Source organism: Phocoena phocoena, chromosome 11 (genome assembly GCF_963924675.1).
Source record: "Phocoena phocoena chromosome 11, mPhoPho1.1, whole genome shotgun sequence".
NCBI lineage: Eukaryota > Metazoa > Chordata > Mammalia > Artiodactyla > Phocoenidae > Phocoena > Phocoena phocoena.
In genome coordinates this window covers 81356092-81373279 of record NC_089229.1, presented here as the reverse complement: position 1 = coordinate 81373279, position 17188 = coordinate 81356092, and positions in this window count along the sequence as shown.

Below are 17188 nucleotides of genomic sequence, written 5' to 3'. Positions count from 1 at the left end.
CGCCCTCTCAGCCCAGAGGGCCGCAGCGTGGCAGTCGCTGAGCACCACCTGATGGCTTCCACACCATCCCCACCAAACCCCAAAGACTAGACCCGCACGGGCCACCTGGGGCTAAAACGGTCTCCCTTTGGGGCTTCCCTGGTGGCGCAGTGGTTGAGAGTCCGCCTGCCGATGCAGGGGACACGGGTTCGTGCCCCGGTCCGGGAAGATCCCACATGCCGCGGGGCGGCTGGGTCCGTGAGCCATGGCCGCTGAGCCTGCGCGTCCGGAGCCTGTGCTCTGCAGCGGGAGAGGCCACAACAGTGAGAGGCCTGCATACCGCAAAAATAAAATAAAAAAGGTCTCTCTTTGATTGAACCAAAATAGATTTCCTTATAATTTCCTACTTTCCTTAAGATCTCACAGAAGAAACAAATTTTCACCAATATGACAGCACTGCAGAAATTTGAAGGCATCTCTTATGCCATCTAGTGTTCTCTTTCCCGGGCTAAATATTCCCAGTTCTTTCAAATAAGTATAATTTCCAGTGTCCACACTTGAGAATGTGTCAGCTAGGACTCATCACAAAACTCCATCTGTGATTTAACCAGGTCAACGTGGAGGAACTTGATTCATTGTTATGAAGCCTAAAACTAAACTGGGTTGGGTGGGAGTGTGGGCGGTTGGTTAGTTTTTTGTGAACTCTGCCCCATTATTCAGTCATTGAGCTGACAGTTCGCTGAAATCCTGTCTTTTTCACATTTTCTGCTGCTGGTGAAATCGTTCCTGATTTGTAATGTGTGGAATTGAGTTTGGGAATGCATCCTAATTGATCAAAATACTTATCATCTCTGAACACTCTGAGAGTGTGTTTAATCCCAGAAGGAAGAGGTGAGCTTTAACGTCAGATCAACCATGCGGTCACTTCTGTGGAGGGCAGAGTCCTGCCGGAGCACATTGGAGGTGAGCAGGAAAGTCAGGACAGGCTCCATGGAGGAAGTAGATTAGGCTCCGGAAGAGTTAGCAGGCTTTCACTCAGTTGTGTTTATTGAGTTTCTACTATATGGTGGTCACTGGAGATACAGCAGTGAACAAAAAAGACCAGAATCCCTCCTCACGTGGAACTTGTATTCTAGAGGAAAAGACAGAGGAACAAAGGAGTAAAATATTTAGTATTTTTGATTGTGATAAGATCAAAGGAGGAAAAAAAAAAAGCAGCAAAGAACGATAGGAAGTGCCAAAGGTTGAGAAAGGACTGCAAGTTTATGTAGGTGGCTCAGAAATCCTCTTAAAAGGTGACATGCCTGCAGACATGAAAAGGAGGTACCTGGGCCACGCAGACCACGTTCGGCTCCTGTAAGCGGTGTCCCAGGTGCCCGAAGAGCCTGTGGAGTCCAGCTTTCTGTTTCCAAGCAACTGACTCGGAATATACAGTCCTTTTCTGGATGTGAGCTAACAACCCCTTCTCCCAATTATTTGTTCAGTCGATCCTCTCAAATCTAATAAAGTGAAGGGAGAAGATATTTTTAAATGTTTAAAATTCAAATTGAACTAACCTTAATCCTTCCCAAATTAAAATTAAATTCATAGACTTCTATGAATAGATTCAAACCCGACCTACCCTTTTTTCCAAATAGTGGCTAAAGGAATACCTTTGATCTAAAGAAGCTTTGTTCTGTTAGACATCCTCTCCAAATTTAATGCAGCTTTATAACCTAAAGATACGTGGTTTTCGATGCAAGATCTTACACAAAAACAAGCCATTGTCAGGTGCCCTACGATATAATGATCAGTCTATGTTTATGGAAGGCATCTGTAACTTGAGTCCATGGACTCATAGGAAAGGTTTCAGAGGTTCCTTGTACAGAGACTCCTAATATGGACATTTGGGAGGTCGTGGAAGAGTAGAGAGTACGCTGAGTTGGGGTAAGATGAGGAGGGAGTGATAGATGGGGCCATATCGTGAAGGACATTGAGTCTCATCAGGCAGGCAACGGAGAGCCAAACAGGGTCAAAGGAGCCTTAAGATTAGTTTGCTTTTTCGAGAGCTTACTCTGGCAATCTTGGAGTGATCGGGCTGCACTGGGAAGAGATTGGTCTTAGGGGAACCTCGTGGAAGGCAGTTGTAATAGACCTGCTTAACTATCTTCTGTGAAAACTGCCCTGAACATCCACCCGCTCCAAACTCTAATAAATAGCATTGACAGTTCTTCACCTTGTGTCACCATTTTGCCCTGAACATACGTCTAATACAGCCCATGAAAATATCCCAGGTGGACATAAATGGAAAATCCCTAGACTCTGCAGTGCAAGGACAGATATGGAGAAATTGCTCAAATGATGGCACAGCAAAAATTTCAAGGCCTGGCATCTGGCTCAAGGCCCAGTCAAGTTGACCCCTAAAATTAACAATCAGAGTGTGTGTGTGTATGTGTGTGTGTGTGTGTGTGTGTGTGTGTGTGTGTGTGTATTTAGATTATACATATAGTAGCAGCCAAATACAAACCTTTCTTCTTAATACCACTGTGTACAAACTCTCCAGTATGTCTCAAGTAAACCACTGGAATCGCTATTGCTATTTGACCATATCTCTCTTGCCAAGGGCTCTGACACCAAATAAACGTATAAGATTTAAAGAAAACAGTGGCTCAATCCTTTACACAGTCCTCCCTAAGCAAACACTCTTGGAGAGCTCCCCTCTGCAGTGTGGTAAATGGAACTTCAAGTGAAGCTACCGAATAGAAGTTCAGGCAAATTCTTGAAAACCTGTTTGCTAGGAACCAGTTCTATCTAACCATAAATCTCTTGTTGCCGTGACTGTTTCTTCTTTTATGACGCAAGCAAATAAAGATAGAATGCTTCCAAACCAGATTTTCACTTCTTTTCGTTTGCTCTTGCCTCAAAATTATATCCTTGATTCTTCCAAATCAACGAAGAGTGGCATGTTTTTCAGGTCCATTTAGGGCACTGGGGAGCTGGTAGTCATCGTTCTGGAATTCCACTACTTCATGATATCTTTCACTGGGGTGGGATCCACTGGGAAAGGAGCTATTGAGAGGGTGGTGACTCAAGTTGTGTACTTGTCCTGTTGAGATGCTGGTAGAATCCACATTGATGTTTCCAGACAGCATTTGAATATGCAGGTGTGAAGCTTGGGCAGGAAACAAAGCTGAAGGTGGACATACAGAGACTATCTGCACTGAGGCATTTTCTCTTGAAAATGCGAGAGACCGCTCCCCCCCCCCCAAAAAAAACATACAAATATATTTTTAAAGGAAGAAGTAAGTTTCTCAAGGAGAAGTATGCATTACTGCTATGCAGTATGGTCAGGACCAGCAGCCTCGGTGTTGCCTAGGAACTGTTTAGCAGTGCAGAGTCTCCAGCCACACTCCAGACTCCGTGAGTTAGAATTTGTATGTTAGTGAGATCCCCACGTTATTCACATGCACGTCTGCATTGGAGGAGTCCTGGAGTGCACCCAGGAGAGGGCCAAAGGCAGGAGCTGGAGGAACATCTGCATTTATGAGGCTGACAGAAGAGACTTGAAAGCAAGACCAGGAGAATCAGAAGCTGAAAACATCGAGAGAAAGGTCTAAGAGCAGATGATAGAACACCAGTCTAGATGAATTATACTTGGGTAAGAGGGCGATATGAGGACAAAGTTAACCAATGCCTTTTCGTTTTTAGTTTCTTTTGATTTTGTCTTTAGCAACTCCAGATTTTCTAGAGAATATTAACAGCATCACCTTTCTCTGCTCTTCTGGCCTCCATGCCCAGAAAGGATGAAAAGATCACCAAGTATCCAAATATCTGGGCTCTTCTTACCTTTTAGGGTGGCGAATAGCTTTTTGTAGGTGGGTGATTTAGGGGAAGTGAAGAGAATTTTGAGATGGGAGTAGACTGCCCTGAAAACAGTATGATTTAAAGGTAACAGGCCAACAAAACAAATAGACTGGCTTGGGCCTGAGGACAGAGGGTTGAATAGGGAGGAATAACCAACACCTGGAGATGGGCTCAGCCAAGATGGAGAGGCTGTGAGGTTTGTGAGCCTCAGGGCCATCTGCAGGGCTTCTGAGGCTTCAGGGCAGCTAGGACACACCCACGTAGAGGTGGGGAGGGCAAAGCTGCTAGCACAGCCTCCCGCTTTCCATCACTTCTCCCGCAATGGGGACTGAGGACCAAGCCCTTCACCTCTTCCCCTGAATTTTGTGGTCCAGGGCTTCTTGTGCTATCCAGAGGGGTGGAAAAAAGGAGGGTAGGGAAAATGCCAAAAATTGATGTATACTGATATAATTAAGAAAAACAACAGGGGCTTCCCTGGTGGCGCAGTGGTTGAGAGTCCGCCTGCCAATGTAGGGGACACAGGTTCGTGCCCCTGTCCGGGAAGATCCCACATGCCGCGGAGCGGCTGGGCCCGTGAGCCATGGCCGCTGAGCCTGCGTGTCCGGAGCCTGTGCTCCGCAGCAGGAGAGGCCACAACAGTGAGAGGCCCGCATACCGCAAAAAAAGGAAAAGAACAAATGTGATATTTATTTAACTTTTACTGTTGTGGAGAAATTTATGTCTGTTTCATTTAGTTTACCCTCTGTTGCCACCAGAGTTGCTTTTTTTCTGATAGACTTTATTGGAAGTGGTTTTTCACAGATTAACAGTCAATAACTCCTAAAACATAGGATGAGGATGCAGTCTCCCTACTCCGTGTGACTGGACAGAACCTCTCTGGCTAAAACTTACCCACTCCCACACCCTCACTGCAGGGTGTCCTTAGACCTCAGGCTTCCCACTGTGCTTAAAGACTGACCCTGCATGAAGACCTCTCTGTCTCCAATCCTCACACCTTCCCTACTGGCTTTAGCTAAAAAACTTGACCTAACATACTCCCTTTCTTGTCCCCCCCATCAATTAAGTTCACCTATTATATGCTAATAGCATCCTTTACTTCCTATCACAGAAGTTATCATAATTAGATAGTGATTTGTCTGACTATTTAATATCTATCTCCTATAGATCATTTAATGTCTATCTTACTATCCTGTAAGCACCACAAGGGCAGGGACCGTGTCTCTTTTGTTACCCCTCTATTTCCAGTACCTATCACAGGCCCCGGCACATGAGATGCACTCAATAAATATTAATGGAATGAAAAGATGAATGAATTTCATCTTGCATACGAGAGGATGAAGACTCATTAGACAAGTCAAATCACTAGCAAGTGAAGTACAGAAGCATGGATCTGTTCTCACTGGTTCCACTGCCTACCCGTCCTCCACACCAGAAGGGACCTCATCTCCCTCTAGACTTCAGTGTCCTGGCAGAAGCACTGGTGCTGGACAAGGTGGTGGGGGGAAGCAGGCACAGAGGTAGCTCTGGACTGGTCCCTTCTCACTTGCCCTTTCTCTGCTTGTTCACCAATTTCAGTATATACTCTATGAACATTAACTCGGCACCTACCGAAAATAGTCTGCCTGTTTGCAGAAGTCTTAGCATCTCTGGCCCAATGGCCTTAACCCTCATGTGGAAGGTCATAGAAATATCCAAAACCATGACCTCTCACTTCTCCTCCACCTTCATCTATATCATGGACTTGTTGACTGGGGAAAAAAAAAAAGCACAACCTAAAATTTAAGAATTATATTTTATTCGGTGAACTTTCGGAGGACTAAAGCCCATGAGGCAGCCTCTCAGATAGCTCTCAGGGACAGCTCCCAAGAGGTCAGGGAGGAGCCAGGGTATATAGTTTTTGCAACAAAAACCCAGGTAGTTGGAACATCAAAAGGTTACTGTTAAGAAAACCAGGGGCTTCCCTGGTGGTGCAGTGGTTGAGAGTCCGCCTGCCAATGCAGGGGACACGGGTTCGAGCCCTGGTCCGGGAAGATCCCACATGCCGCGGAGCAACTAAGCCTGTGCGCCACGGCTGCTGGCCTGCGCTCTGGAGCCTGCGAGCCACAACTGCCGACCCTGAGTGCCACAGCTACTGAGGCCCACATGCCTAGAGCCCATGCTTGGCAGCAAGAGAAGCGCGCACACCACAACGAAGACCTAACACAGCCTAAAATAAAAATAAATTTATTAAAAAAAAAAAAAAGAAAACCAGACACCTCAAGTTGATGAATTCAGTACTTTTCTGTGTATGGGAAGGTGCAAGAGTTTGGGCTCATCGAAATCATTCCTGTGATACGCACCTGAACTATCTAGGGCGTATCCTCCTTTGTTCCATCCTGAATCCCCTCAGGGTGCACAGTCGTGGGCCGCCACAGTGGCTGATAGCTTGATGGCTGCAACCTCGTTCATTTACTGATACGGCAGGAGACATTCTTCATCCACGCGCTCTGGTACACGAGCACTCAAGTAAATATACGGTACTCGTACAGTATTTCTCCAATGGACAGGATCACCTCTCATTCCTAATGCAGCAATTCCGTCTCTGTCCCAGATACCTGGATTATATAACCTGAGGCTGGTCCTTGATCCACCAAGCAAGCTCGAGGTCCATTTCCAAAGCCCAGGTGTCCTTTGCCTCAAATTCCTTTCTCTTGCCCAGAGGTACATTCCTCAACATGTCTACTCCATCTGCTATATCTGCTGACCTCCCCCTCTCTCTTCCATGCCCACGGTTCCCTCTTATTAAAATATTTCATGGGAGTATGGGATTAGCAGAAGCAAACTATTATATATAGGATAGATGAACAACAAGGTCCTACTGTATATCACAGGGAACTATATTCAATATCCTATGATAAACCATAATGGAAAAGAATATAAAAAAGAATGGATATATCTGTATAACTGAACCACTTTGCTGTACAGCAGAAATTAACATAACATTGTAAATCAACTATATTTCAATGAAATAAAATAAAATATTTGTTCAAAGCTCCCTTAGGCTTAATATCTCTAAGATAAAGAAAGTAAACACATTCTTGCCTAAGTGGAAATTAGTTTAACTACACTTCTTCACCTTATAATGTCATTGAAGCAAATTCTCAACGTTTGAATGGCTCGAAGTACTTTTTAATGATTCTTTTACTTGTTTGTTCTATTTATCACAACTCAGAGAAAATGCATTTTCCATACATTTTCCTTCACCTCTGTTGACCGTTTCTTGGGTTAAGAAAAAGCCTAACTTTCTCCAAACCAGCCTGCAGCACCGAGAACACATGTAGAAAGAGTGGGGAATTTTGCCCGCGGGGAGCACGTAGTTAAAGCCTGACACTGCGTCTTTCCTGTTCCGGTTGCTCCTGGAGTGTGATGATGGATCAGAGCCTGATTTAAGAGGGGCTCCCACCTTCCAGGGGGACGCAGTGCGCCGCAGCCGTGCTCTCCCTGCCTGTTCGCCGGCGCCCTCTGCAGGAGGACTCTGTGTTGGCTTTACTGTATCCAAAGTTCCCTCAAATTAGGCTCCTGAAGTCTTCACACAACTGGAAGCTCAATCTTGTGACATTGTGAATATTAGCTGTATTTGCCCCACAAATTCCCATCTGTTTAAGGTTGGGGATTTGTTCTCATGCTGCAAAATTTCACTTAAAAAATTCCGTCTGCACAGAAACTCTGATGCTTGGCAGGTTTTCAAATTTGGGGAAAGTCCCGACATGGATATTCACGTTCAGATTTTAATTTATTTTTAAAATCCCTTGGCATATAAAAATAATTACCTTCTTGTTTTCCCTTTGTTCTAGATCTCTACCCCGAGTCTCTATTTTTATTTGATCTTCCATACTGAAGAGGAAATATTTGGAGCAGGCTGAGCTGAAGAGTAGAAAGGGTTGTAGTGAGAGAGAAATTAGGCTCTAGGCCTCACTTTCTGCAATTTACTGTGATGCCTTGAGAAGCCATCTCACTCCTCTGGACTCTGGCATTATCTTCTGTAAAATGAAAGGACTGACCAGAATGATTCCTATGATTTCTTCCAGCTCTGAAAATCAGTCACCTTTTGCTTCCTCCTGGATTATGCTTCTCTGTCAATATTCATCACTTTTTTAAAAAGTCATATAATTACTTTTATCTCCTACCTTGTCTTTTGTGCCTTTTAATGGTCATATTTATGGCTCTGTTGCATTTGCTGTATTCTCTTTTTTTTTTTTTTTTTCGGTACGCGGGCCTCTCACTGCTCTCCCGTTGCGGAGCACAGGCTCCGGACGCGCAGGCTCAGCGGCCATGGCTCACGGGCCCAGCCGCTCCGCGGCATGTGGGATCCTCCCAGACCGGGGCACGAACCCGTGTCCCCTGCATCGGCAGGCGGACTCTCAACCACTGCGCCACCAGGGAAGCCCTTGCTGTATTCTCTTAAACAGAGATCAATGATTTTATGTAAAGATCTTTCAAGAAAAACAATGACACAGTCATTGTGGTCATCTTTTTAAATTTAAAAAAAAAAATTTTTTTTTTTTCACCATCCCCTTTCCAAATTACATATTACTTAGCTGTTTCTTTACTCTGTAGATTCTTTAGTATCCAGCATCAGTCTCTGAACCAGGGATACTTGTTAATGATCTTTTATCATCCAACAATAAAAACATTTATTGAGCACCTAATATGAGTCAGACATTCTGCCAGATGCTATGAATACAAAGACAGACTAACCCTGGACCCTGTAAATTAAGGCTAAGAGGAAATGACCCTGTATGTTTAGCGGTTAATGTGCTGCTACCTACTCTTCATTATTCCTGCTCTATCCCAAAACTCACTTCAAAGATATGACACTGGAACTACACACCCTGATGTGGACAGATAATCTAAGGCAGAGGAACACGATCTTCATACATAAAATATGGCTTCTGTCATATACATGTGGCAAATAAAAATTCTTACATGATTGCCACAGCTTCTTTATCTCTAAAATACGAAAGTTTTTTGTATGGACTTAGGGCAGGGATTGGACTCCATGATTCTAAGATTCATTCTAATTCTTATGGGCCTGTGGTTTGGACTTAGAGCTTAATTCTACAATGCTTTCAATAATTGATAAGAGGCAAGACTTTACTTCTTCATAAAGTCTAGCAGAAATGAAACCAAATCCGTGGAATCTTCCACTGTAGGAAAACCAAATACATATCTACAGTGGTGGACTACTTGGTCAAGGTCATAAGATCAGTGGAATAAAAACTTACTCCATTGGGGCTTCCCTGGTGGTGCAGTGGTTGGGAGTCCGCCTGCGAAGGCAGGGGACGCGGGTTCGTGCCCCGGTCCGGGAAGATCCCACATGCCGCGGAGCGGCTGGGCCCGTGAGCCATGACTGCTGAGCCTGTGCGTCTGGAGCCTGTGCTCCGCAATGGGAGAGGCCAGAGCAGTGAGAGGCCCGCATACCGCTAATGGCTGGTTGTGAAGATCATTATCATCTTTCAAAAAAAAAAGGTGAAATAAACAAAGTTTAAGGGATCCACGGCCAAAATACCTGCACTACAAGAAATGTTAAAGGAGGTCCTTTGGGCAGAAAGAAAATGATACCCGTTGGAAATATGGATCTACACAAAGGAATAAAGAGCTCTACTTGGATACAAATTTCATTAGCTGGTATTCAGCCTCTACCATATGAGAGGCAGCAAATGAAGAAATGGTAGAAACACATAGAAGGTCTGGTAGAAACATACGCTGATCATTCAGGGAAGAAAGAGCCGATAACTCTACACCCAGGGAAGAAAACAGGAGAAAGAAATTTCTTGGAGGAGGAGAAGAAATAATTTAAAAATTCTAACGGGCTAATGCCAATGTGTGTTGGACATCAAGGAAAAAAATCAAACCACATTCCAGATACCCTTTGAGAGGCTAGGAAACCAACTATGTCTTTAAGAGATTTTTGTCTAAATTGAGTAAGGTAAAATTTCATTACTAGACTAGAAAAAATTTTAAAACTGGCCCTTCTACCGTTTCTTCATAATTTCGTGGCTATTGTTCTGATTTCCAAACCAGATGGGTCTTGGAAGGCAGGAACTTTGCCTTCTACCTCTGGACTCCCTCACTCTCAGCACGGGCCCTAAGCCTGGTACTCACAGAACAAGTGCATTTTGATTGAATCCTTGGTTTCATAAATTTTCAACTAAAATTCGGCCCTGCTACCAGGCATATTTAGACACATTTTGAAAGGTTACGCTGAAACAACACTATTACTAGTCTATTCCTTAGTATTATGAAGTTTAAAAAATTAAAAGTTTGCCTCTTGTCACAATTATTTCTTTACAGCAAATATCCTTCTAGTCTTTTAGAGCACGCCCCATTAGATGTAGTAAACCTTCTCTCACAATCCCTACAATTATGATCTGTATCCTCACCTCAGAATGATGGCTCTGAATGAAACCATGGTACCACACCCCACCCCACCCCATCCCACCTTTCCCCCCACCGTCCCCCCAGGCCAGGGCCCAAGCACGAGGCTCCAGCCACAGAATCCCACTTCAGCTGTCCCTGCCTGCAAGTAAGTGTTGACTGGTGATTGTACACTAAGAAAAGTCTCTCCACATTCTCCCAAAGACCCTGAATTACACATTCCCATTTGGAAATAATGGAAGTCCAAACAAGCAAAACAGATTTGGGGTGTACATTTGTGTAACTGATTCAAGTTACAAGAGGCCAGATTCATGGGCCTGCAACCTGTACAAGGTCCTGAACTCAGAGGGGCCCTCCCTGTGCTTGGTTTAACGCTCTGCTGTCACTGTCATGAAATTCTTGATAATTTGATTTTTGACCTTGTGAACTGTAAGTGAAGTTAGATGCAACAGTGGAGCAAGCACATAAGCAGAGGAGATAAAACATGCGTGTCCATCATTCCTTAGCTCCCCATCTGCAGACAGCATTCTCCATGTCCCATGAACGCAGAATTCCAGTGGGTCCACAACACCAGGGAGTTCAGCGACATTCAAAGCTAGTACAAGATAAGTGTGCTACATCTTTTTTTTTTTAAGTCTTTATTGAATCTGTTACAATATTGCTTCCGTTTTATGTTTTGGTTTTTTGACCGCAAGGCATGTGGGGTCCTAGCTCCCCTCCCAGGGATTGAACCCTCATCCCCTGCATTGGAAGGTGAACTGGACCTCCAGGGAAGTCCCCAAGTGTGCTACATCTATGATTGAGTAAATGGGGGCACTGAGAGCCCCGAGAGGCCATTCTTTCCTTTGGAACCATAACTTGCTCCTAACGCAAATAGAAGGCAGAGGTGTTTAAAAAACACAAATGACCAAGAAACCCTATCATATTCTTTCCTCCTCCTGTTACCTAGCCAAGCACTTATGCTGCATATTTTGACATAGAAGAAAAGGGAAAGATCGGGCAACCCATAGTCCTTTTTCCATTCAGTCCTTACTTACTCATCAGTAAGCCAAAGGTAGAGAATGTTGGTTGAATGTGCATGAATCAGGAAGTGAAATAAAGACATGTGAAATACTTTTTTTTTTTTACCATTTCCATTGTTCTGGGTAGAACAAAATACATAAGTGTGTATGAGCTACAAAATATGAATTGTATAGTTTCAGTAATTTCATAGTGTGAGTTAATTTGCACTTAATACAATTATATTTATTCTTATATTTGCACTTAAAATTTGCATTGCACAGTATAAAAATGAATGATAAAATTCATTCAACTAATTAAAAATTTCAAATAAATTTACATTATTTACATTAAATAGCAAATAAAAACCACCATAACAAGTCAAGGGAGAGGTGGAAAAAGTATTTTGGTACATATTTTAGTACTTTTCATGGCTCTCTTGTCCTGTTTTTTAAACAAAGGATCCCACATTTTCATTTATCAGTGGGCCCTGCAAATTATGTAGCCAGCCCTGAAGTGGGAAGAGCAGAAAATGATGATGAGAACGTCAAACTCTAAGCAATGACAGGAAAACATTTAAACGACTTTTTCTTCAAACAATTACAAAAAAGTGTTATAACTACTCGTTCTAGTAGAATGATATACTTGAAAAAGTTCTCAATTATCTGCATCATTTAAACACAGCTCCTTTGTTTATTTCCTATGCATTTGGTAGTGGGCTTCTGGTTATTCCAACCCAGTGTGTGCAGTAACAAGGAGTCCTACACTAGGGGGCAGCAGCTACCGTTCATCAACCTTGTGGGGCTCCAACGCCGCAGGATTAGGGTAATTCCTTACTTGAAGAGACCCGGAGAAAATGAAGATACTCACTACCGAAGAAGTTGGCTGTTTATATTAATTTGCCTTGCTGCATTGGATTTGAAAGCGTATGGGCCTCTTACTTCAAGGACTTAAAGTGTTTCTTTGCCAAAAAAAGAAATAATAGTAAACGTATTTTATTTGCTGGCACTCCCTGACTCATTTCTAAAGTGACAAAGTAACAATAGTTTGAAAGTTTTAAACTTAGTTTCTCTGTAAAGCCTAGCAGCCATTGGTCATTTTTATCTACTATGGATTTGATCAAAAGGAACAACTCATTTCACTGAGGCCATTTAGCAGCTGTCAAGTGATAATTTTGTAACTCATGAAGGGTGTGCAGATTTCAGAGGGAAACTGACAAGACAAGGGATTAGTTAAACCCTTACAAAGTCCACACTCACTCAACTTGCCTTGAATCATTGAAGAATTAGAATGTCCTAAATAGAAACAAGACTCTAAAGTCCATATTTTTAAAGGAAATAATTTGCAAAGATGACTGTATTTGCCCGGATATGGAAAGTTATTCAGTTAGCCTGAAGTGAGAATGGCATTGCCCTACAGATGAGTCGGCTCAAACATATATATTGTATTCAATTGCTCCAACAAGATTTCTCAAATAAAAATTTTATAAAAAGTGGATTGAAAGTTCAATGAAGCAATATACTAGGAAACCACGGTTGGGTATTCCAGACTCTTTGGCAAGACAGTAAAAAAAAAAGTATCCCAGCTTATTACAAACCTCCAGGGAGGTGCTTCTCAACAAAGGCGGTTCTACCCACGAGGGGCATTTGGAAATTTGCAGGGGTGTTTCCACTGGTCCCAGTGATCAGAGGCAGCATGTAATACAGTGAAGAGCAGGGATGGTAAACCTTCCACAACTACAGAGCAGCTGCAAACAATGAAAAAGTATCATCACATGTGTCTCACAGCGTTTAATGCCCTGCCTTAAATTTACTGGTGAAAAAGTTGTGTATAATTTTATGAGCCTAGAAACTAAGTCTCTGAAGATCATGTCACCAGCAACATCTTGGCTTGTGGAACTGAGTCCTCAATAAAATGCACTGGCAGGGACTTCCCTGGTGGCGCAGTGGTTGAGAGTCCGCCTGCCTATGCAGGGGACATGGGTTTGTGCCCCGGCCAGGGAAGATCCCACATGCCGCGGAGCGGCTAGGCCCGTGAGCCATGGCCACTGAGCCTGCGCGTCCGGAGCCTGTGTTCCGCAGCGAGAGAGGCCACAACAGTGAGAGGCCCGCGTACCGCAAAAAAAAAAAAAAAAAAAAAAAGCACTGGCAAGAGTTTGTGTCAGTAACTCTTGATTCATGTTGATTCTATGTGTACATTTAAATATACCTTTTCAGTCTTCATTCATAATGTCAAATATAAGAATCAACTTGCAGATTTTCCTACATCTCTTAAGTTCCAACATTTTATCAATGTAAGTATATGACTACTTCATTATGTTTTATAGTAGAGCTATATTTATGTATTTTCATATATATATTTCTTTCCTTTTATTTCTCCTTTATATTACAGTGAAGGTATTATATATTTTTTTAATTATGTGTATTGTAGACTATATTTTCTATGGACTTTGTTTCAGGGTAGTAAAGGAGGATAACAAAATATTTGTCATAAAAAGGAGGCTTTGAGTCTCATAGGTTTGAGATCCAAGGCTCTAAGGGTTCCCCTTCCATGTGTAGCTACCTCACCATCCCTCCCTCCCTCCCCACCCTACCCTTGATGTTTTCACAGAAGGGAATAGTTAGTAACAAGAAATGGTTAGTAGCTAGCCCATGAACAGATTTTTTTCTGATTAATAATTTTTTTAAACCACCACTTGTAAATTAAGCATTCTCATATGATATGATATAAATATAGTATTGTGAAAAGTACATATTAATTAATTAATTTTGTTCATTAAGTATCACTAAGTACCTACTAGGTGTTAAGACATTTTGCTGTTAAATAGATAGTGTCTAAATAGCAACAAAATCATTGCTACCCTAAAGAAAAGCTCTTTCTGGAAAAACAAAACAAAACAAAAAAAATGGATTTAAAAGGATATTACTATAGGTGACAAAACAACTGACTGGGTGAAATTTTCCTCTGGATATATTGGAAGCATTTAATTTGTATCCTATGCATATTAGGCAGGTTAGGTCTCAATAAGCCAAAATCAGAATAGACATGCAAGAAAAACATAAGGATAAAACTTTAATAAGATTTCACATTAGGGGGATAAAGCAATTTTTAAGGAAAAAAACTCATTAATAAAATGATGATACATTATTTTTGACACAAATATACATTTTTTAGAGTCAGAATTACATGACTGTAAAATTAGTCCAGTTTTTAAAGTTCTTTTATATGACTGTTTGGAATCAAATTCTTTATAGTAAATTTAGTGATAGAAAGAAGTAGTCTTCAGCAATTATTAGAGACAAATTAAATGTTACTATGGGGATTTTTTTTTTTTTTTTTATCCCTCTGACTTGTTGCTAAAATCAGGTATGGACTAGCAAAGGGCAAAACAAGCCTAGGGAAGGGTGGCCGTGTGACTAGGAGCAAGTTGCTTAACCTCTGGGTTTCCTTATATGGTAGCACCTACCTCATAAATTTAATAAATTAGTACATGTTAGAGTGCCCAGCATATATAGTAAGAGACACGTAGCAAATAGCCACTGTCATATCTCTTTACCACACCAGAAACATGAAGATTGTTCGTGGGAACAATTGCCTAACTCAGGAAGAGCCATCGTGACCTGACTAGACTCAGGTGACTTGCCTAGCCGTTTAGGGCTCCAGATATGAGACGCCAATCAGTCTGAATGTAATTAAGGGTGTTTGACAGCCTGGGACTCCTAGGATGTTCCTGACTAAGCGATGTTCAACTGTGCTAGTTAGAAAAATGGAAGATCTGTGTGGATTTGAGATATTGGAGTGTGTCACCCAGCAACAGACTGAAGTTCCAAAGAAATTCTGAATTATCTCGTTAGTGAGGCAACTTCCTGTTAGGTGGCTATTGACTCTGACCACAGTGAACCCAAGAACTCATGATCCTCTGACCCAGAAAGACACTCACGTGAGAACTGATTAGATGGCAAGACACCAAGCAAACTAGTTTTACAACCTATCCAGTGGCTGCATGTTGCTCACATTGTCTGGGGCACAGGAAGGGCGGGGCCACTGCACCTCAGAGTTCACGCGTGGGAATGGGCTGCAGAGCCCTGTGCCGCACTGTGGCCCCAGAAAGGGCCCAACGCAGCTGGGCTATGCAGGCCCATCATCCCCAACGGAGGCCACATCTGTCTTCCGTCCTTCCGGGCTTCCCACAGCAGTTCATGGCCACAGAACTCACCCAGAAAGAAATGCAAATACAGGAGGTTTTAGATTATGTCATTTAATCCTTATAGCTATTCTAGCTCATGAAAATCATCCTTTTTACAGGCAAGGAAACAAAGAATTAGAGAAGTAACACCTAAGGTCATGATGCTGGTAAGTGAGACTCAAACCAGACTGCTTCACTTCAGAGTCCATGCTCTTGACCTCTATGCTAGACTGCCTCCTAAGAACCAACTACAACTAATGTTTGTTTAGCATTTGAACGTTCACGGAGCTCCAAACACTCGTGGACCTTATACCATCCCCATTTCTTTACATAGATAAGGAAACAGACAGAAAGACATGTGAGCAATTTTCCCAAGTTTATGCAGTTAGGTAGTGGAGCCAGGATTTGCACCCCAGTCTTTTTGAATCTCAGCAGAATTTACAATTCAGATGCTCAAATGGAACGGGGTGAGCTGTGTTGAGCACTCAGCTTAAGGGGAAAGAGTTCTGAGGCCAAGACCGTAGCCTATTTTTGCCTTTGCTTTGCCTGTCCAGACAACACTTCTACATGGATAGAATTACCTGATGATAACCTGTATCCTGATTACTGCGTTTGTACGTTCTAGATACATTACTTTTCTCTAGATGATATATAGGATTGGTATAATCTGGAAATGTCTTGTCTATTGAAGATGAGTATTGGAGAGAGCACTTTTAGATTTAAGCAATATCCTTAAAGTAACATGCCAGGAATACCCCACTCCACATGGTAATCCTTCCAGGGTTAGTGAGTAAGTACTTTCGGTCCAACATGCCAAGACTCAGAAGAAGGTCACAAGATGAGACTCTTCCACCGCACCCCCAGGACAAAAATCTCTGAACTGTGGGGTGGGGGTGGGGAATGCCATTTTCAGACTCATTCACTACTGTGATCTAATAACCTACTGCTTACTATGGATTTCAGAAGGTCTGGTGAGGGGAGAGTTGCTGAAACCATAGGGGATTGTTCCCCATGAGAAAAGAAATAACCAGTAGCAATCTCTGTTAAAGTTGACTCCCCTGAGCTGGTCTTGAGCCTCTGTGGTGCCTGGTCTCATAACACTGGCAGGCACCACAAGGAAGTTTTGTGAGCTCCATGAGGTCTGCAATCATAGGGACCTTGGTGTCTAAAGGAAAAAGAGAGTTATGAACGTCAGTTACCTCATACCCATTTCACTACATTTTTCTCCCTACAGGGACTGAATATATTCATCTGGAAAACTATTTTTTCTCAGCTATAAAACATGATACAATGTTTCATCAGTTTATCCCTTTAGGCTCTATTGTAAAATGTATTTAACGTTATCTAGTTATTATTATCAATTTATAATAAATGTAGAGTATACTATTCTCTCAAGATAGAACTTCCTCAAAAAATATTTTCAAACCATGAAATAAAAGGTAATGCAATGCTTTTCTCAACTGCGTAATAAATTGTCAATACCACCCAATATTACCTATTTCCAATATTAGAGACATTAAAACTTTAGAAGGGTCATTCATTTTATGAATGAATGAGTGAATGGACGAATTAACTAATTAAAAAAAATATTTACTGAGTGTTAGGCATGGGATATCCGGATTAATAATGAACCAAAACCCAATAGCCCACCTGGTCAATAGAATCAATATAATTTCATGAGCAGGAATGAGAAAGGTTAAGTACATCAGAAGTATTCTAAGTGAAGACATTTGGGGAAAATTCAGAGATAGAATTTAGGAGACA